Below are 23,319 nucleotides of genomic sequence, written 5' to 3'. Positions count from 1 at the left end.
ACTTTGATGTCTTAGGATTCTATGAAAACAGGTTTAGACCAATTGAAATACCTATGTTGCATGGGTGATTTAACATACTCTCCTCTTCAGTCATCTGCAGCCAAAACTGACATTTCAGTTTGTCAAAGAGACTATATTTAAAAATTGTAATATCCTATATGATCAAGAAAAAGCACACCACAGATATTATTTTCCTTTAATATTCTGGTTAGAAAACAAAACAAAACAAAACAAAACAAAACAAAATTGGAAATGAAAAATGGTACAAGAAGGAAGACAGGAAGACTGATTTCTGCTTTTTGGATGAAATTTTAACCAACACTTTCTGTCAGCTGAATTCAATCCAGAGGTAAATCATCACTTTGAATTCACAATCAGCAACTGGGATAATTTGAGGTTTGACGAACTGCCAGGCTGCACCATGGGAAGTAGCAATAAGAATGTGGAGGCAAAAAAACAGTAATTGTTGCTCAGGGCATGAGCTCACAAAAGGAACATGACCAGCTCAGACTAAAGCAGTCTGAGACCTACTGACCTGGACAGCTATTTCTCTAAGTGAGTCCCTGTGGATGGATAATAGATTAAAATCAGTAAAACTGAGGACCTTGCATGTGTCAAATTAGATTGCTTAGATGACAAAAGATGTGAAGAGATATTTGCACCTAAAAATTCACAACTATGTAGAAGTGGATGGAAATCAAGCTGATGATCTACAGAGCAATTCAGTTCAGAAAACTAGTCTGAATGAATCACTACTCAAAAGTGTTGTAACTGCTAAAACTTCGCATAATGCAAACATATGGAAGACCCATAAGCCTTTCTATTTATATAGGAGTGGAGGTTGCTCCTGATTCCAGGATCATTTTTAGTAAATGAAAGAGGCAAGAGCCTTTGACATTTGCCTGAGACAAAGCTCCAAAAATAGACTATGAATCTGTGCTAGATGCACTCACTTTGCACATGCAATATGATACAAGTATAGATAGGGTTCTTGTTGTAAACATGACAGCAAAGAAAATGTACCCCAGATAAACTCATAGTGGTAAATCTCATTTAAATTATTATAATGGACTAACTTTTTACAAGTAATCCCTAAGGGAATAAAATACCCCAGGCAGATGCCCACTCTGCAAAAAGCATTCACCAGCCAAAAAAACCAAAACAAAACAAAAACAAAAACAAACAAAAAATTAAGGTAGAAAATAGTATCTAATACAGTGAAAATTATTTTATTGATTTTTTTTTTTTTTTTCCCTTTCAGAAGATTATGACTTGGGAGAGTTTGTGTTTAAAATGGGGAATGCTGGAATACTGTATCTTCCCTCTCCAATCAGTACAGTTATTTAAAATGTATTCATGTGAATTGTAAGGAATGTGCCCACACTATATTAAAATTTACCTCTTAGAAACTGTAGGTCTGCAAAAAAGTAGTCACAGCAGTACATATGTGTTGGAAAGCAAAACCAGACAAAACCAGTTCTTGTTATAGATCTTAATTTGAATCTCTATACACTTGAGAAATAAGTTGTTTTCGTAACCAAAATCACTTCATTTCAGACAGGACAACCTGAGTCTTATGCTTATTTTAGAAGCTTGAGCTCTGTGTCATGTTAATGTATTGTGTTTAATTCCAGATTAAGAGGTAGATTTCAGCTATGGCTGTTGTCTCTTATTAAACCAGACTTGTTTTTCCCTTCCTGTTCCACAAGCTTCCACAAGGTAAACTACTGGTGATTAATCAACATGCATTAACACATGATTTAAGATTATAGTTGAGGCTTTTCTGTGTTACATAATATCTGCTGCCTGTAAGACTTTCCAATAAAGTTATGAACTTAATTAGAAGAATGTATTCTGTATCTGTTAAAGGAATTTTCAAGTTAGTATATATAACACTATATTGTATACAGCAGCTTATTTGACTATTAACATGTATTCAGATGTTATAACAGCTTTATTATTTTCACAAATCTCTTTATTATTCTTTATAAATGTCTTGTCTTTTTACCTGCTCTAAGTTCAGATTACAGTTTTAATCGTAATGATTTACAAGTTATAGAAAAAAAAAGGAATCCACAATGCAGGTATACATTTCAGAATATAAAATCAGTATAAATGGCTGATGAAAACTTTCTTCTGACCAAATCGATTTTCAGTTCACAGCTATTCAGAAAGGAAATATAACTGTGGATATCAAGAAATGTATGACTGAAAAAATAGGGTTCAAAGCAAGATTCTAGACTTCAGTGCAAATAGGCAATGATCCCTGGATTTTTCCAAATAGCAAAGACTCTAAAACCTGTCTGGACAGAAGTTTAATATATGTTCTTTTTGCTTCCTTTTTTGTCCGCAATTTATGTGAATTGATTCAGAATTTAACTTTCATTTCTTTTAGTACCAGAAGACATTTATTTGCATTCCTGCATTTTCTTATGATTTTTTTTTTACTCACTTTTTTTTTTCCTCTTTTCTTTTGATCTCTCTATTGTTAATTCTTCTCTTCCTCTCCATCTTTTATATTAATTTGAAATGTAAATCAACTGCTGCAGTAAGATGTGTGCCAGAAAAATCTGGTAGAAACAATTAAGCATCGACCAGAAATTTTCAGGGATGCAGGAGATAAAGACATTTGTCATGCATCAGCAAATATTAATGTATGTCTCCATGATCTTCCAGATGTTTCTGTCAGTGAACTTAAAATCACCTGCAATTTTATAAGATACTGAAAACAGTAAATCTATGTATCTTAATTTTATCAAACTGATAAAGTAATTAAAGACTCAAAAAAATTATTCAATGTAATAATCTTCTTCACAGGAAGATAATTTTAAGAGTTTTTTTTCTTTCTTTCTTTTAAACACATTAATACTTGTTAGAAATACTGTGAAATTCTTAGAAAGTCTGCTCATTTACTAGGCAAATGGCAAAGAGAAACTTGCAGAAATGGTATCCTGCAAGTTTACTTTAATATCTGTTTGTATATGTTCACTGCATAGGAAAGAATACAAATCTTAACAGTTAAGCACATCTTCTGCATTGTTTATTCTACTTGTGTCCAGCAAAATTAACAGAGAATGATACAGAAAATCAGAAGACTGTATCCTTGTAAATATAATTTTGTCTTTATTAAACAAGGCCACAGGATTTTTGTTGAACCCATGCAGGTTTACCTTGGTCTCAGGCATTTTCACTGGTTTTGACAGTTTTGTAGGTGTCAAGTGAGTATTTCCTGATAGGTTCATATTTTGGGAATGTTATGCTCTTAGAATACTACCTACAGTCAAGTTCTGCTAAAGCCATGTTGTCACTGCATAACAAGTAACAGCCCTTTATACTTTCTGAGGCTGAGGAAGGCTAATGTACAACTTTCAGATTTTTGTAAAGAACAATGAGAAAGAAACAGCTTGTATCAAGAAACAATTAAACTCCCAGACCACAGAGGATGCTCCCCATTCTCTCATCACCACCAATATCACACTAATCCCAACACAGACCCTCAGATGCTATCAGTTCCTTATAATCTCCACCCCAGGGGCACAGTGAAAAGAGTGAAAATGAGGCAAGAGAAAAATAGTGGAGAGTAGGAAGGCAGTTCTTAACTTTTATAAATAGTTATTATTGTTGAGGTATACATTTCAGAATATAAAATCAGTATAAATGGCTGATGAAAACTTTCTTCTGACCAAATCGATTTTCAGTTCACAGCTATTCAGAAAGGAAATATAACTGTGGATATCAAGAAATGTATGACTGAAAAAATAGGGTTCAAATAGGGTTCAAATTATTACATAATTTAAACTACCATACTGTTGAAACTTCAACTGGAATAACAATAATTTGTTAACTCCATATTAATTGCTTTCCTTCAGCCATAACAAGATTCTGTGTCTAACATTATACTGTCATAAATGCATTACAATCTGACTAACTTTAGATATGAATTTTTGCCAGAAAGCATGGGTTTCTGGTTTCTTGTTTTGTAGGAGGCTACTTTCAGCAATGTCTTCACCTCTATTAAAAAAAAAAAAAAAAGAGCTAACTACATTAGAAGGTATATTCATCTTATTAGAACATGAAGACAACAAAAGAGGTACTGTGGTAATGGTAAGCAGAACTAGAATTCAAATTTCAGGCAACAAAAGGAACAAAAGCCAGAAATCAGGATTAATATTAGAGTAGGCTACTTGAAAAAAAAGCACAAATAACAACCCATAGAATCAGCAACTGAAATGTGGAAAGTAGTGTAAGCTCTCTACCTCAGGTATTGATCTTAATGTATCACAACATATTCTGGGATTTCCCAGTAATTACAATTTCACATCAATAGATTATGGAATAATTCATGGGCTTATGAGGCATAGAATTTTATTTGGGATGTTATGATTGTCACTAAGATGACTTTGTTTTTTCTTTTTATATTTTTATAGATTTCTATTAATTTATTTTTATACCTTTTAAATTAGCAATATTCCATTCTTAGTATTCCTGAGGAAAAATAAAAACCTAAATATGAAAAAGAACAGTTTATCTGTGTTTTTACTCGCACAAGATTTTACATTTTTCTACACAGGGATGTAACATTCTTTGCAGTATTCTCTTAAGATTACATTTAATTTTTTTTTTTTTTTTAATGTGTAAGTATTTAGCTTAAGACATTCTTAGAATGTGAGTTCCTTAGTGGGTTGCAAGTTGAAATAGCTATCGCTTCAATATTACTGGAATAAATACCAGCAAAAATTACAAAAAGCATCTCTAAAACAAGTTTTCTATGTTCTCCTATACAAACTAACTCATATAGTGCTGTGATGTGAGAATTATTTATGTAAACTTAATTTGTATTAAACATGCCTTTCCTGGAATTATATGAGCAGTTCTGACTGGTCAAAAGTTTTGTTGGGTTGTTTTGGGGGACAAAAATTCTATTGCAAATCATCTTCTGAGAAATTTAACTATGAAAGAAACTTCTCAATGGGTCTTGAAAAATGTTGAAATACTTATTCTTTAAACTGAAGCTATATTGGATGCTTAGAGCATGCCGTGTGCTTTGTGTCTCTCATTAGTTTCTCGTTATTTCTACTTAGAATTTGCTTGTCAAAGCTGTCAACAGTTTTACTATCACTGCTAGATATTTACTTTACATAAATTAAAGGGTGCCATGATGCTCTTTGTAGAGGTAAGAGTTTCTGAAAGGTTCTAAAGAGGTCCAAAGTAACTTCTTTCACATGCAAGAAAACGTTACTGGACAGCAGTGATTGAGAATTTCCAGTAAGTATGAAGTAAATTTGTTCCCTAGGAAATAATTAAAAAAAAAAAAAAGTACAAAAAGAGACATCCCTGTACAAGGACCATGGGACATGGGATAGTTACATGTCAATTAAAGCCTCAAAAATGACATTGTGATAGCTTCCACAAGAGGTAAAAGGATTAATTTCTTCCAACTTGGTTAATATTAATAAATTCTCATTATGGTCACTGGGTAGCTGAGTGATTCTTAGCTTAAGTACTACTGACTTGGTTGCTTTAAGTGTCAAAACAGTGTGCTCAAATGGCTTAAAACAAAAGCAAAACAAAAACACACACAAAAAAAACCAGAAGCAAAACCACAGAAGGTCAATGTGTTAAAACTGAAATTTTCTTCGAGACTATAATTATATATTTTTTATCATTAATTTGTTTAGCACATGTGAATTTTAGAACCTTTCAGGGGAAATTATGATTTAAACATGTGGCTTTTATATCTTTCTCGTTAAAAGACAACCTACTCAAGACCAGGCTGAATACAACTGAAAAGAAATAATTTCTTCTTATATTTCCAGTTATAAAGCTACATATGCTATTTCTCTGTTTGTTTTGTCTATACTCTCTCTCTATATATTAGGAATTCAAAGGTATTATCTTTAACCCCAAGTTTACTATTAAGTGAGAAGGGAAAGCAGTGACAAGTGAAGGAGAAAAGAAGAAGCAGCAGCTTGCTTTACTTTCAGAAATCAATACATTTGTTCCCTTTTGTCTTTGTGTCATCTTTGTTTATTTTGGATACATGTCTTTCAAATCAAGGATTCTCTTCACAGGCATTTGTGCACATCATAGTGCACCTAGGCAGCACTATAACCTAAACCAGCCTTACCAAAGCACTTCGGCAGCTTTGTGAAAAGCAGAAGGGTTAGTGTCATCTAGTTTTCAGCTGCCCTGGACTGAGGCTCAAAACACCCTATTCCACTGATCACTTTCTGGGTGAATTTGGGAAAGTCACTTCTTTGGTATGCACCTCAGTTTTGACATCCAAAACAGACATCATAACTTTCCAGTACTATCCCTGCAATTTATGACTTTCAAATCTGTGTATCTCCCCTCCTCGCACAGCTCTGTTTTTTAAGCTGCAGGGTCCTGCACTAGTGCATCACTTTGAAATCAGAAACTAGTCCATGTGTTTGATGATCTTTACTATCATCCTCTGAAGTTTCTTTAATTTTCCTATATTCTTCTGAAATGCAGACAGGCTAGAGAAACAAAAATCAAGGTGCATGTCAATCTATATGACAGCATGTTTTCTGTTTTGTCCTCTACTCTTTTCCTAATATTTATTTTTAAAAGCACTAATTAGTGCTTTTTTTAAGCACTCTAAGTACAGACCTGAGGACTATGTAGTGCTGTTATCTACCTTAGATACCTTAGAACATAAGAGCTTGCTGGTATTACTGACAATAGTAATGATGACCAGATCCCGGCATTTTATTTGCAAATTAAGATGATTTTACAGTGCTTGCTATGCAAAGAGAGTTACAAAGAAGCAACACAAGCTAAGATCTTTGAATTCCCTTTAAGTGAAGCAGGAAGACTATCTGACTACAGGTCTGAAACCCCAGCCACTTAGAGATAATTTTTTTATGCTACCTTAGAAAGCATGGTACAAATCCTGTGTTGTTAAAATAGACTTGTGCCTAAACAGAGTGGCTATAGTCTGCTGTTAGTTGAAGTAGTAAAGGTGCCTCTGACAAATTGTAGAAAGAGTATCTTTGCCAGCACTCTGGACAACTTGCTGATGAGACCTTTATACTAAGAATGATGGAGAGGGAGATAATGAGCCACATTTAAGTGACATAGTGTTGAAAATTAGTAGAATGGAAATGAAAGATTTACAGGAATAAGAGATACTTCAAGAATGATAACATAGGGTGAAGAGACCCCTACTTCAAGTTTACATACACACCTGCAGTCAGCATGGGACAGAAGCAGGAGAAAATACAGCTCCACTTGTCATCACAAAATGGTGACAACACTGGAGTAACTGAGGTGTGGTGGGATAGCTCACATGGCTGGAATGTGGTGATGGGTTTTTGGAAGATGTCAGGGACAACTTCTTGATAGACATACTGGATGGGCAACCGGGGGTGATGCACAGCTGTATCTGCTATTCACTAACAAGGAGAAGCAGGTTGGAGACATGGTAATCAATGTTAGCCCTGGATGCAGTTACCATGAAATTAATTCAAGGCACCAAGGGGAGTGACAAAGGCAAGTAGCAGAGCAGAGAACCTGGTTTGATGGCATGGGTCACAGGTTTGTGGTTAGTGGGTCATACTGTTCTTAGAGGATTGTAATAAGTGTAGCATGTAGGACTTTATCTTGTGATCTGTTTTGTTTACTACCTTTATCAAGGACTAGGAGCAAGCTATGGATTGGGCTCTCATTAGGTTTGCAGGTAACACCAAGTTGGGAGGAATACACAATATGTTTAAAAGCAGGCTTGAGATCCAGAGGAATCTAAGACAGGCCAGAGGATTGAGCCAAGAGGAATCTTATGAAAATAAACAGGGGCAAATCCAACCCCTGGCAACAGGAAAGTCTGGAGCCTGATTGCTTGGGGAACAGACCTGCTGAAAACGTCCTGTGGGTCCTGGTGGAAAGCAATATGAATGTGAGCCAGCAGTAGCATGGCTGATACACTGATGGAAGAAATTATCCCCACCTGTGTTTAGCACTTGTTAGTTCTGTGTCCATTTTGAGGCTCACCAAAAGGAAGAGGCCCTGGGAAGAAATTGATAAATGAGAGTGAGTTTTCAGATGGTCTCCAAGACCATCTGGGACTGGAGAACTTTCCCTGTGAGGAGAGGCTGAGGAAGGTGGACTTGTTCTGCCCAGAGAAGAGAACTTCAGAAGGGTGTTTCCAATACATACAAGGTGGGAGGACAAGAGGAAAGTTGAAACAAGAGAAGTTCCAGACAGATATAAGGAGGGACTTACACCCTGTGAGGACAGGGTGTCTGTGAACAGATTGCCTAGAGACATTACTTTTCAAGAGAGGACTGGATAAACCCTTGAGCACACTGGCTTTATCAGTAGTACTGCGTCCAGTTCTGGGCTCCCCAGTTTAAGAAGCACAAGGAATTACTGGAGGGAGTCCAGCGGAGAGTTACAAAGATGATTAGGGTTCTGGAGCATCTTTCTTATGAGGAGATACTGAGTGAGCTGGGTCTGTTCAACCTGGAGAAGAGAAGACTGAGAGGGGCTATCTCATCAATGTTTTAAAATAACTCAAGGGTAGATAACAAGAGCATGGGTCCAGATTCCTTTCAGTGGTGCCCAACAATATGATAAGGGGCAATGGGCACGTGAAGCACAGGAGGTTGCATCTGAATATAAGGAAAAACTTCTCTACCTTGATGGTACCAGAACACTGGAACAGGCTGCCAAGAGAGGCTGTGGAGTCTCCATCTCTGCAGGCATTCAAAACCCATCTGGATACATTCCTGTGCAATCTACCCTGGTGAACCTGCTTGATCAGGTGGGTTGGCTAGGTGATCTCCAGAGGTCCCTTCCAAACCTAACCATTCTGTGATTCTATGGTCTTGACATCCAGGTTATTTTGAGTAGGTGGTTCACTTCTAACCTGAGTTATCCTATGATCTTATGATACCTAAGCTGCTTCTTAGAGTAACTTAAATTTCATATGTCATTCACAAATCCCCCTTTAATTTCTTCAAAATGATAATACAAAGGAATTATAGCCAACTCTGCATGACAATATTTTTAGCAGATCCTCAGTCCACTCCACATAGTGTAAAAAACACCTTGTTGACCCAAAATTATCTGGTAGGTTTCAGCTACTTCATGGCAAGAAAGAACATATTCACAGCCGTGCAGTGTAGTTTGAGGACACTGCCAGAATAATTTTCGAAGACTTCTTTCCACACAGGCCATTTTATTCCTCTACATTTTGTCCTGGCTACCTCTTAAAGACAATTTTTATCCACTAGCACAACCTAGATTCCAACCAGGTTATGCATTATACAAGAAGTTTTCTTATCCAGTGAGTCAGAACTATTCAACAGATTCTCTTCACGTTCAATCTCCTTAGTACTGCTGGTCTTCTTGCTTAAATCTTTTTCTCACAATCCCTCACTCTCCACTCTAATCACTTTACTTGGCATTCTGTTTTTCTCCTACTTATCCCTTTCCATTACAAACTGTCGGCAAACTATTTTGGAGTTCCGGATACAAATATTTCTTTTTCCCCTTCCTTTCTTTTTTCTCCTAATCGCAGTTTGCAACCTCTGTTTCTCAGTTCATAAGTAAACTTCTTCTCACCACTCAAGAGCAAAGCTTTGTAAATTTGTTAAATATAGGTGACACTCAGGAAAAGTCATGCGTCATGTTAATAATCCCAAAATATATGAGCTTTCTGAAAAAAATAATACTGGAATGGAAAACGCATAAAGCAATGTGAATTAGGCTAATTTCATATTCTGAAAATGTAAAACAATGTTAATATTTATATAAGATTCAGCAAAAAGGATATATATTGACATCCCTTAAACCAAGCAAGTTAATAATTAAAAGAAAAAAAACTCTTAAGAGATGTTACAAACACTCTCATATTCACATTGCTACTCAACTGTTCTGACAATTTTCAAATAGACTTAGAAACAGAAAAAATATGACCAGCATAGTTCTCAGAGGGCTTTCATGAAGTTTTCTTTTAAATACGAATTATAGTGATGTTTAACATAATGAAGATCTAAGGAAACTGAGACTCTCTAGGGTACTAGTTACTGATATTACAGATTAACAAATTCCATAGAATGCTGTTCACTAGTATGCAAGGCTTATTGCCTCAGCTGCATTTAAATGAAAACACTTTATTAAACTGAGGTATATGTTTAATTAATTTCCAGATTCCTGTGAATGGGGTAAAAAAGTCACATTCTCTCAGCTTTATGGTACTGCTACTGATACAGTACAAAAATAAAGGAATACATATTTTGAACTATTAAAAGATCCATTGACTGGAACAAAGATAGAGAAAGTGTAGCTGGAAAATGGTAAAGTAGTTCAGAAAATTCTTTCCTTCCTTGGAGTGGAATTCATTAAACAATAACTTTTCATTAGATAGATTTGACTCCTTATTTACTAAGGCATTTGGGGGATACTTCAAAAACAGTACTATTATTTCTCAAATTAAATAACCTTGAACTTAGTTCTGAAGAGTAAAGCCAAATGTCCTCAAACTTACCTATACTGTGAATTAGTAAAAACAATAGTCTTTTATTTAACTTTTGACATAATATATTTCGTAGGTCACTTCCATATTAATATTCCAGAGCAGAATTTTTGATCTAATTTTTTATTTAAAAAATAGTGTCATTCCTATCTTTAGGAAGGAGACTATTTGGCATATTACTCAGTCTTCATGCGTATAGTGTTATTACCGTCTTCACAAATAATAAAGGACTGAGAAACACTTAAAAGAGTAATACAACTATATTTCACATAATTTATGCCCAAAACATAGCTGTCCAGCTTATACAATTACATTTAAAACTAAATAACTACTCTAATTTTATCCTCAGGATCATGAGGGTATGATTTCTCTCAAAAGCGCAAGTGTTCTCAAGCATCTAAGCATGTAAACAACAAATAAACAACCCTGTGTTTAGGTCAAAGAGAAGAAACAGAGAGAAGGGATAATTCTGCATAATAATTTATGCAGTCTGCTTAGAAAATACATAGGAAACCTGAGTATGAGGCAAGACACAAAAATCTTACATTCAGTTACTTCTTTTTCTGGTTCTCTACATCTGTCTGTTGTTTCTTATCAAAACAATCACTGTGTGGGTATTTAACAGTATATAAAAAACACCCTCCAAAATAAAAAATTACATCCTAGAATTAAAAAAGAGTTGAAAATGCTGTCTAGGGAAGGAGGAATGGATGGACATGGGAGTAAATAATCCAGCAGAAATAATTCTAATACAATTCATGTCACTGCCTGTATTAGACCACTTCACATTCATTTTGTTCTTCTGCTGAGAAGCCCTAATAATTCTCTTTCATTCTCTGAGGACAGGGCTTCTTTCTTCTCTATTCATTGCAAAATGAGATAACCATCTGGGCTGTTTTGACAATAGGAGTTCAGGTTCTGAAAAGTCACAAACTTACAAGTCTAAGAACTAAATCTCTGTCTAAAAAACCCCTAAAAATCTGTCATCTGTTAAATGACTTACCAAAACAAACAGCAACTTATTTACACTGCCCTAAGCAGAAGCAGGCACACTTCTTATTCAAGTAGGAGACTTCTACAGATGTGACACAATGTGACACCTTAATTTCTGTCAGGTAATCTCAAAGCCATGAGTATGCTAGTCGTAAAAAGCCATTTCAGTAAGTGAGTAGTCATGCTATATGAGAATCAACCTGAGATTAAGACACGTAGCTCTGCATGTCTATAGTTGCACAGGGTGTAAAAACTATCATAAGAAATGGAAAAATAGTGTAGTAAGTGGAATGTAGTGATTTAATTATGCACCCCTTGGGCATAACAGCTGCCTGTATGATGGTTATCATTTTAGGTGTTGTTCCCTGCCTTCTAGTTTCTGTGCCAGAATGGCATGGTCTCCGGCAAATTCTAATTTGCCAACACCATGCAGATATTTCATTTACTCTAGAGCACCTCTATTCAACCTTTACAATGTGGTCAGCTGACCTGTAACCTGCACTGACAAGATTAGCTACATATGGGGAAGACTGAGTTGCCCATACGTTGAAGTATGATGTTGAGAATGAAAATTGCCGGCAGAACCTCTTCGAGCACGAACGAGTGGGCCGGCGAGAGTAATGAGTCTAATTCAATATGAATTTAACATCAGTACCCTTTGATGAACTCTTAACAACACTGAATATCAATGTCCGCCAGACCACGTTTTTCCAGCCCTTATATACTCTTTACCCAAAGGCCATGTGGCAAGCGCAGGCTACGATTGGTTACACTTGCAGTCACTCTTCCCCCCACTATGGTGATTAGCTGCAGGGCACTGTCCACCGACAGCACCCCTCCTGCAGCCTGGGTCGAGGGCAGACCAGCTTCTGTTTACTTCCCTTCTGTCTTTGGTGTCTCAGGAAAAACCTTCTGTGTAGGTCTCAGCCTGCACCACAGCCACATCAAGCTCTGGCTTGTTCACAGCACACAGCCAGAAACTCTCCACAATTCCTCCTTTTTTTTCTTTTTGGACAAGCCAGACTTGATTAGTTATGCGTCCTAATCCTTCTTTGATACGTGATAAAAAACAACTTATGCATAACATATCAATAACAACAACAATCAATGTAAACAATGCACTTTGCAATAAACCCTTAATCCACCCCCCTAGGCCAAGCCAATTTGTTACTCTTTTAAAACCAAAAAATCAGTCGGTTCGATTTCCTGTGGCTCTGGCCCTATGGAAAGGAGATCATTGCAATTGTCATGGTTGTCAAACCATGCACTAGTATTTTTCTTCTTAGTAAACTTGAGGTATTCCATTGCCATTTAAATGTTGCAATGGATTGATTAAACAAATTCCAAGAACTTTGGTTTAACAGTACTCAACATGTAACAAACGATGTGCTGGGTGTTGATAAACTTATTCAGAAGGTAGTGGTGTTTAAAGATCTACTTATATAACTATATTACACATACATGTCACAATTAAATTAATGCAAAGGTTACGCCTCACTCTGTGACCTCTGGAGGTTCTGTTGCAGGGAGTTGATTCGGTTGAATTTGCTTCAACTCCGGCTTTACTGCTTGTCTTGGAACCCATAATGGACCCTGATCTGTGGAGAGACACATGCTCTCTACCATTAAAAATAACAGGTACTGGTTCCTTCCACATTCCAGTGGTGGGATCATGATCTCTCACCATGAATTCTGGTAAAGTGTTTTTCCTTCCTAGTCTGATCTGATAATGATGAATGATCATAGGAGGCTCCGCATGGTCTCCAGTTAAACATAAATAATTCAAGGTAAACAACACCTTTGCTAAGTGCTGTTGACAATCTAACTCTTCCTGCTTCTGTTTGTTCAAATACCCTTTAATCATTTGATGTGCCCTCTCGATGATTCCTTGGCCCATTGGGAAATGAGGTATACCTGTAACGTGTTTCACTCCCCATTTCATTAGAAAAGTTCTAACTTTCTGGCTAACATAGGCAGGGCCATTGTCTGTCTTAAGCTTTTCTGGAACACCCATTACAGCAAAACAAGCTGTGAGATGTTTACATACATGTTGTGCTTTTTCGCCTGGTAAAGCAGTAGCCCATACCATTTTTGAAAAAGTATCAATTGTGACACGCACATATTTAAGTCTTCCGAATTCTGGCACGTGTCACATCCATTTGCCATACTTCTAAGGCTTTTAAACCTCGAGGATTGACACCGATTCCTATACCTAACATCCGGCTTCCACACTGGGGACATGCCTGTACAATACTTGGTGCTTCATTTAAAGTTAAATCGAATTGTCTTTGGAGACCTCTGGCATTTTGATGAAAGTTCTCATGACTTTGTCTCGCTTGTTGGAATGTATCTGTTGGAGGCATGTGCTGTACTGAACTTACTAAACTATCTGCAATTTGATTTCCTTCACCTAGACCAAGATTCCATTGATGACTGCGGATGTGAATCACACAGCAGGGTTCTTTTCTTTGATTTAAAATAGCTCTCAACTATTTTCCTAATCGAGGATTATTCGATTGTCTTAGCAGAGCATTTTCCATTCTGGGTATTACACCTGCTACACACAAAGAATCTGTGACAACATTCAAAGCAGATTTCAGCCAATTATTTAAGGCCCATATTACTGCTGTGAGCTCTAAAGTCTGCAATTAATCCTCTTTTGAACCTTCAATTAAATGCCGTTTCCACAGACTATTCTCTTGCCAGACACATGCTGCCTGGTGTCTTTATTTTCCTGCATCTGTATATACTGTAAGCCCTTCAACAGGTTTTGCTTTTAGTTTGCTTCTTTCTAACCACTGATTTGTTTTAAGGAATTGTCATAGCTTCCCTTTTGGTTGTCGTGAATGTACCTTGCCTATAAATCCTAATAATGCATTCTGAATAGGCACCAAATGTCTCAACCACCATTCTAAATCGGCTCCATTTATCAGAATACTGATGTCATCTGGTTCCTGACCACTAATTTCTAATATTCGAGATCTTTCTTTTCGAATCAGTTCTCCAACTGCTTCTGGTCTTGTTTGAATACTGAATTTTGGTTGGACACTAAGAAAAACCCATTCTAATAATCGTAAATCATTTTCTGTTTTCAATCTGACAGTCGCACAAAAAGAAGAATCTGTAGCAAGATCTATGGGGAATTCCCCATCTTTGTTTTGCCACTGGCAGATGATTGCACACGGATGTTCTAGATTGTTAATAAGAAGGGAAATTGATCAGTCAGAAAGTCTTCGGCTAGACCAATTTGTCTGTACCTTTTGTATAATATCAGAAAGACATGTGAGATGCATGGACTCTAAGCTTATTTTCTTAGCTGGATCACCTCCTTTTAGAAGTGAAGTAAGAGGTGCTGTAACATTGTTAGTAATGCCTATGCAATTTCTAATCCATTGTATGTCCCCTAACAATTTTTGGACATCATATAATGTCTGTAAATCAGTATGTAATTCAGTTTTTTTGTGGACGAATCTGTGCATCACAAATGGACAAACCAAAGTATTTCCAAGGTGCAGACTTTTGAACTTTCTCTGGAGCTATGACCAACCCCTTTTCTTTGAGTTTGATCGTAATTTGGACTATGGAACTTTCTGTGAACTCAGCTTGTTGACAGAATATCATCCATATAATGATAAATAATTGTTTGTCTCCATGATGCACAAATAGGTTGAAGTGCTCATGCAACATACATTTGGCACAGTGTAGGAGAATTTTTCATACCTTGCAGTAGCACTACCCACTCATACCTTTTAGCTGGTTCCGCTTTGTTTACAGAAGGTAGTGTAAATGCAAAATGCTGTGTATCTTGTTCATGTAAAGGAACGGTAAAGAAACAATCCTTTAAATCTACAATCAGAATATGCCAATTTTCTGGTAACATTACAGGTGATGGTAATCCAGGCTGTAAGGCACCCATGGCTTGCATTTGATCATTTACCTTTCGCAAGTCATGTAATAATTGCCACTTTCCACTCTTTTTTGGTATTACAAAAATTGGGGTATTCCATGGACTAGTAGAAGGCTTGATATGGCCTGCAACTAATTGCTCTTCTACTAATTCATGTGCCTTTTGCAGTCGCTCTTCTGTTAATGGCCACTGGTCAACCCAAACAGGGCTATCTGTTAACCAGGTCAATGGAGGGTTGGGCGACCGTTTTCCAGTGACCACTAAGGAAAAGGTGAAGTAGTTAACACGGCACCAAGCTGCCCCAAGATGTCACGGCCAATAAGCGCCTCAAGGCTGCTTGACAATTCCATTACATACACCCTAAGGGTCACACATTGACCTTCAGGGAAACTGATGGAAATGGGATCAACACTTATATTTGGAGTAGTTTGACCCCCTACTCCAGATACAGTGGAAGAGATTGATTTTTGAAGTTTCCATTTTCGTGGCCATTTGAATTGACTAATGATGGAGACATCAGCTCCAGTATCAAGCATTGCATTTACATCTACAACAACAGTAGAATCAGATCGAAATAGTTGTACATGTAACATGGGATGCTGAGTCATTGATGAGGTGAAGCAAACTGCAGGACCTGTCGATCCAAATCCTTTATCACACTTTTCTGTTGAGGATGCTGGAGGAACTCCTGGAAGCATTGATAGGCAGTTTTCCAATGCTCCTACCTGAGCTATTTTACTGCCAGAAGGAATAAAAATTGGCGGATGCAGAGTGTAGGTCAGGATTTGAACAGTTCCTGTGAACTCTGCATCAATTATCCCTGGTATTACTATAAGACCCTTGATACTAGCAGAAGAACGGCCAATCAGTAGACCTCCAATGAGACTATCTTGTCGAAATAAAGGTCCTTTAGCGTTTGTTGGTATTCTATGAACTGCTGTATTGGTCAATGTTATATCTACTGCTGTTTCCACAACAATTCCGAGGCTTCCTGCGGTGCTTGGCTTGTTGAGGTGAAAGAAACCTAATTCACGGTTGGTTGCTGATTGTAATACAGGTTCGGAGATGTTCTTGTTTGTCTGGTAGCTTCTGAACGTATACCATAGTTGGTGATTGTTTGTTTTGCTTGCTGTAAAATTTTCCATTCATGTGGTTCCCATACCGCTGTCTGGGTGTTCATATTTTGAATTACTGGTAGGGCTAATGTTGTTGGAGACCAATCACCTTCTAGGATGGCATCTTTGATGACCCCTGACCATCTGCCACGTTGGGGCTGCAGTTGGTCAGTAGAATCTATAGGTACCTTTGGTTGCACTCTTTGTGGAAAGCAAGCTGGTTTTTGAAACTCGATTTGTTTCTTATTTTTCTCTACATCTGACACTCGCAAGTCGTTGTTTAAGCTTGCTGGTAATAACTTGCAGTAACTGCTCTACTGCTTGAGGTGACCCCAATGATGTAGAAGGAGGCTCACAAGAAACTTCCGCAGGTGTTTGCGGAGGCAAGCTGTGGGGCGACCCCGGCCCCAGCCCCAGCGCCCCGGCCGGTCCTGCTGCGATAGTCTCGGAGGGGGGCGTGTCTGACTCGGGGCAGGGCAGAGGCGGAGTGGTAGGAGGAGGGCAGCACTCAGGGCCTCCCACATCCGGACAGTCAACTAGCTGCACTTCTGCTTTCTTCTCACATTGCCCCAGAGACTCAAAGGGGGAAACTTCCAGTTCTTTGTTTAACGGCTGCAAAGTTTCCAACTCCCGCTGCAGATTGGATTGCGAGAGTATTGGCTGAGCCAGGACCCCGCGACCACCCTGAACGGCAGGCAGACCCCACAGAGTAGCCCACAGGCCCCTCTTTTCTTTTGGCCAACAAGTTTTATCAGTCCAGGTTTGTTCTGGGACAAGCGCCCTCGCGGCTCTCAGGGCAGCGCATGGTTCCAACTTCATTACTTCTAATGATTCTAACACAGTTTTCCACAATTCTCTCAAGGCTTTAATTTCTTTCTCTTCTTCCCCTCTGATAATTTTATCCCACACAGTGGCCCCCACTGATCTCCATTCTGTTGGGGAAAACAAAAGTGGAATTTCTCCAAAGTGTCCCCACTTCTGAGCTAAAAAAATCAATGTGATTAACTTTTCCTGTGACGATTCGATATCGCTTAGAGAGAATAGTCGTCAACAGTGCCGCGGCTGTTTCAATATCCATTATCTTATCAGCGCGGTCTTAAGTAGGAGACGAGTGGCCAGCTCGTCTGGTGCTTGTCTTTTGTACTGGACAAAGCACACTCCCCTACAACCCGGCTTGGCTCCGTCTTTAAGGATGCTGCTTACTGCAGTAAATTGTGCTCCGGAGTATTCTGCTTTCAAACCAATCCTCTGCTACCATATGATGTATGATGTTGAGAATGAAAATTGCCAGCAGAACCTCTTTGAGCATGAACGGGCGGGCTGGCGAGAGTAATGAGTCTAATTCAATATGAATTTAACATCAGTACCCTTTGATGAACTCTTAACAACACTGAATATCAATGTCCACCAGACCACGTTTTTCCAGCCCTTATATACTCTTTACCCAAAGGCCATGTGGCAAGTGCAGGCTACGATTGGTTACACTTGCAGTCACTCTTCCCCCCCACTATGGTGATTAGCTGTAGGGCACTGTCCACCGACAGCGCCCCTCCTGCAGCCTGGGTCGAGGGCAGACCAGCTTCTGTTTACTTCCCTTCTGTCTTTGGTGTCTCAGGAAAAACCTTCTGTGTAGGTCTCAGCCTGCACCACAGCCACATCAAGCTCTGGCTTGTTCACAGCACACAGCCAGAAACTCTCCACAATACGTAGTTTAGGTTGGTGCAATTTTGACACTTCATAACATACTGCTTCACAGCACCTTGGTTTGTCTGCCAGAAGAGCTCTGCACTTCTGCCACTGCCATAAGAATATCCTAGGTGATTTCATACATCAGTGCACATATATTAATTTATAGCTGAACTGTATACCACGGCTTCCTGGCTTAGCTACCTATATGTGTCTAAACCTACAGGTTACAATATAAGGACATTTTGGTGTCTTGGAGCTGAATCTCACCTAAGACTTAGCTACAACTGCTGAGTCTAATGGCAGTAGTACTGTGTAGTGTTCATTTCAACAGCTTTTGAGATGAGGTATGAATGAAAAATTCTGTTTAAACTGTTAGGTGTTCTGAAATAAAGTGATCAAGACAGTTTCCGCCTTCTGGCAACTTTAGCCATGATGTTCTGAGGCAACCTAGTGCTGCTTACTTTTGTTCTTTACCTGATTTCTAATTGCTTTGAATTCTCTCTCAAAGCAAAACCAACAAAAAAAATCTAAGTCAAGTTGAACTCCATAAATCATTTCTGAATGAAGATACATTTCTATTCATATATAAATGACAGAACGAAGAAGAACAGAACAATGGAAAATCAAGCAGAGAAAACACTTTTCAACATCAGTTTTCTCTTTATTGCATCACACATTGAAAGGGCTGGCATTTATCCAACTTCAGCTGACTGTCAGGTATTAAATAGAGAAACCATTTGCATGCTTTTCAATATGAGCATGACAGCTGAATTTTATTTCATTTTGAAAAGCTCATGGATATACTTAATCTCTTCATCGTATTGTCCTATAAGCAAAGATTCTTAATGAAAGGCAGATGCAATTGTGCACTCAATTGACATATTTTATATTATTTTGTTCGAAGTAGAAGCATTAGTTTGTACACGGCTTAAATAGAGACAAAGAGAAGAGGGAAGAAAGTAAAATCAGTTAAGAAATAGATTTCACAAGTGAAATAAATAGCAAGAAAAGGGCTACTACTGAAACCTTCCAGAGCTTTAAAGGAGGAGGGAGGGAGAGCAAGAAAGAGGGAGAGAGAGAGAGAGAGAAGGAAGATGCTGGATCTCAAAAACCAGCAAAGCTGCAGATTCTAATGTTTAACTATCAGAAAATGAGGAATTATCTTCCAAAAGCCCTTTGGGAGTACAGGTATGCTTGACGTAAAGAATATTGAAGTTTGTATATGCCAGCCTGTGAGACTGGAAGCCGTGAGGCTAACTTAATCCCTTCTGTCCGCTTAGATAATATTGTGGTTTTATACTTAAGTGATGGAGTGCAAAGAGCAGCAAATAAAATGAAGTTTTACAGGAACTGTTAATAGATGGAGTAAAAAAGTACAACTAATTTTAGAAACAGCAAAAGAGGATTACCAGTGCCAAGAAACATTGAAGCAGCACCTTCGGGAAGATCCAAACAAACTTTGGCTCTACTTCAGCCAACAGTTTCTAACTCAAATAAATTTTATCCAAGCAATAGGACAGAAAACATCAAGACAAAAAATCCTCAGGGAATAAAAAGTGCTGAAACACAGGTGACCAGACAAGCAAGAATAAGTGTGTCTTGGTTATGACACCACAATCTGGGTAGGGAAACATTTTGATTATATTTTAATTGACATGTATAACTTTGATTATCATTGACAAACACATTTTAAATATTGTATAAGTCAATATCTCTTGTGAATTAAAATGCATATTAAAATAAATTAATACAAATAGCCTGCATGACAATATACTTCTATGAAGCTGAGTTTTTTCCATAGTTTAAAGCACCTCGGTAAATTTCATTTGTTCTGTATAAGCCAATTTAAATATTTTCACGGGTGTTTACAAGACTGGAGCCTTTAACAGAAAATTAGGAAAGATGTGATAGTTAATGAAATTAAAAGCATGTTTATGAAAGATTATGTAATACCCGAGGTTTTCTGTTGTTTTGTTTGTTTGTTTGTTTTATGCAGGTTTTTTTGGGTTTTTTGTTTTTTGGTTTATTTAATATGCAGCTAGATTTTGAGAATTTGTGTAGCATCATTTTTAGTCTTGTTTTCGAACGTCTAGGCCACAGTAGCTTTAGATATCACACTGAAGCTAGGCCATGTGAGGCTGCCTTGTGAAAAATAATATGAGAAAAACAATTTTCATAAATATAAAAGAACAGAAACTAAGATTTGTTTATTTCACATCCTGACTAAAAATTTGCCATGAACTTTGTTTATTTTCTTTTGTTTTAATAAAACAACCAACAAGTTTTTTTTTCAGATAGCCATTGGTACAAATGGTAGGATTTTGGTAGCAGGGGATCAAAAGGGTTGCATATGTGACCTCTGTGATGGGAGGTCAGGGGCTGTCCCATGCTGGTCATAGCTAATTCCAGCTGGCTCCACAACAGACCCACCACAGGACACAACTGAGCCCATCAGCAGAATTTGCAGTGCCTCCGTGAAAATGTATTTAAGAAAAGGCAGTAAACACTGAGAACAAGGACAGAGCAGGAGGGCTGCATTTCAGAGCTCGTAACACCCTCAAAGGGACTGGAGCCCATGGATAACCCACGTTGGAGCACATTCTTCCTCTGAGAGACTGTGACTCATGGCTAATACACATCAGAGCAGAGGAAATGAGTAAGAAGGAAGGAATGTCGGAAGAAAACAGTGAGAAACAAGGAGCAGCAGAAAGAGATTCCTGCACTGCCTGTTACATCATCGAGACAGAGTGCAATCTGTTGTGACATAGATAGAGAAAGGGGAGAAAGAAGTGGCTGGAATGAAGTTAAGCGTGAAAAAGGGGAGAGGAAATGTGTTTTCCCTAATTTTTAAATATTTGGTTTTGTTTCTCAACACCCAAATCAGTAATTAAATATTTTAAATTAAGACTATTTTGCCCAAGACAATAGTTGATGAGTGATTTTCCTCATCTTAATTTCAATCCGTGACTTTTCCCTTGTTTTTCCTAATTTCTGCTCTGTTCCAGTGTAGGGGTGTAGTGTGTAGTGTGCTACTCCAGGTCAAACCACCACCCAAATACACTAGCACAAAATGTGTCATTGTACAAACAAAACCAGAAATTCAAGTGAGTGATTTAATGAAAAGAGAGCTAAAGTGTCAAACAGTGATGAAGTAAAAACTACGTAGAGTTCTGAAGTTCAAAATTTGGAGTCTGACTTCTTCATAACATGCAACAATAAAGATAGTTAAAGTAGATGAAGCGGTAGGAAATTGCCAATTCTGGTTATAGTGGTGGCACATAGGAAAGCTTAAGTTTCAAGTAGGAAAGTCAGAGAGATGTTAAAGTAACATCTATGTTAATTAAACCAGGAAAAGAATGGGTTTTTACTACAGGTATTGCAGTGTGATGCGGAAACAAACACCTGAAAACAGACACATGTATCTGTACTACACAGCTCTTTGCGATTTTTTTTAAATTATTTTTAACAGTCATCTGCTTTTGTGACAGCTCATGTCAGCACACTAGTGAAATTACTGCTTTTAAATGTTTTTTACAAAAAATGCTTAAGGTTGTCTATAACTGAAAAAAACAAAGGTCTTGACAAACCAAAATATTTTGTAGTATGCATTTTTATTTGTTTATAAAGATATGAAATATTTTTAATATGTTTATTTAATTGCCTCACACTCTCTCTTTTTGCCTACCATTGACTCAGAAACCACTCCTCCATGTTACTTGATGATGCATTTTTTCATTTTCTGCTATCAAGATTAAATTTCAGTGATCATATTGGCCTGCATATCCACATTTAATACTTTCATGTGTTGAAATTATTTACTATCTATTTTTTTTTTTTCATAGAGTTGTAAAAAGATATTTTCTTCATTTTAAGCATGGTGGACTACTGCAGCATCTCACAACTTAGTACAGAGTACACTTTGAAAGATACACAGCATACTCAAATATCTTACATCTACCAACTTATATGTTTTATGCGACTTGCAGAAAACACATTTTGAAACTGAACAAAAGCCGATTCTCTTTCATTACCTATCACATCACACTTTTAGCAGGAATGTAACTATGTGTGTCATCTGAGACAGAGTTTGTTCTACTTTCCTCAGTAATTCAAAAATTAACATCTCAATAATTGAAATTACTTCACATAAAACACCAAAATAGTTATGCCATGGTTACTCAGTTGTGGGATAGGATCCAATCAGAAAGTTTCTACTTTATGTCTTTTAACAGTCTTGTAAGCTAGCCATTTCTCAGAAGAGTGTGGTTTATCATATTTAGTATGAAGCATACAATGTGAAAAATGAGTAAGTACACTATAACTGAAAACAGTTATAGCAGCCCTGGAACTACAGTAGGAACCCTCCTTTTATCTAAACTAACTAGGAATACACATCCCAGAACATCTATGAACTCAGGAAGTCTAAGTAGAGATATACAGTACTTTCTGAAATAGCAATCGAATTTTCGTTATTCTTGTATAGAATGTGTTATCTGAGGCAATCACACACAGTTGTAAAAAGTTTACTATTACAAAAGATCAATTACATTTAAAAATTAGTCTTTTGTTACTTGCAATTTTTACATTAGTTGATTAATTTTACCAGATTCTGCAAATATTTATGTAGCTAATATTTTTGTATGTTAAATTTCCTATAGAGAACTGTAAAAGAAATTCCTGAACTAAATCTCATTCAAAATGCCTTGATTATTTTTTCATGAGATAAACGGAAAAGCACAAAAGCACAGAAAGGGTTACGCTTCCATGAAGATCCATTGACACAATGTAGATATTGAAAAATATTATTTACAGTAATGCTTGTGAAAAAGCAGTCAGCATTACCATACACTAATGAAGCTCACTTTTCATTAGCACTTCATCTTTACAATGACCTTGTTCCAAATGGTGATATTCCCCAGTTAATGCTTCAGATACTTTCACTCTTACTCAAAATAATGCTTGTTCATAAAAACAGTGGATAAGAATCTTGGAGATTAATTAGGTCTTGATAGCACAATGCATTGAGAAATAGGTAGTAAGAGATTATAGTGAATAAGTAGAAACTTACTCACTGTTTTACAAACGTGACATACAACCATAGAGGTAAATACATA

At 37.3% G+C, this 23,319-nt stretch overlaps 1 protein-coding gene across 5 annotated transcripts in view; it reads right to left on the bottom strand.

Moving 5' to 3' along the window:
• Positions 1 to 23,319, bottom strand: part of CSMD3 (CUB and Sushi multiple domains 3) — a 637,009-nt gene that overhangs the window by 390,103 nt on the left and 223,587 nt on the right. The gene's annotated exons all lie outside the window — the stretch shown is intronic.

The sequence above is a fragment of the Patagioenas fasciata genome, chromosome 2 (genome assembly GCF_037038585.1).
Source record: "Patagioenas fasciata isolate bPatFas1 chromosome 2, bPatFas1.hap1, whole genome shotgun sequence".
In the NCBI taxonomy this organism is placed as follows: domain Eukaryota; kingdom Metazoa; phylum Chordata; class Aves; order Columbiformes; family Columbidae; genus Patagioenas; species Patagioenas fasciata.
This window is presented reverse-complemented; position numbering and strand designations above follow the sequence as displayed.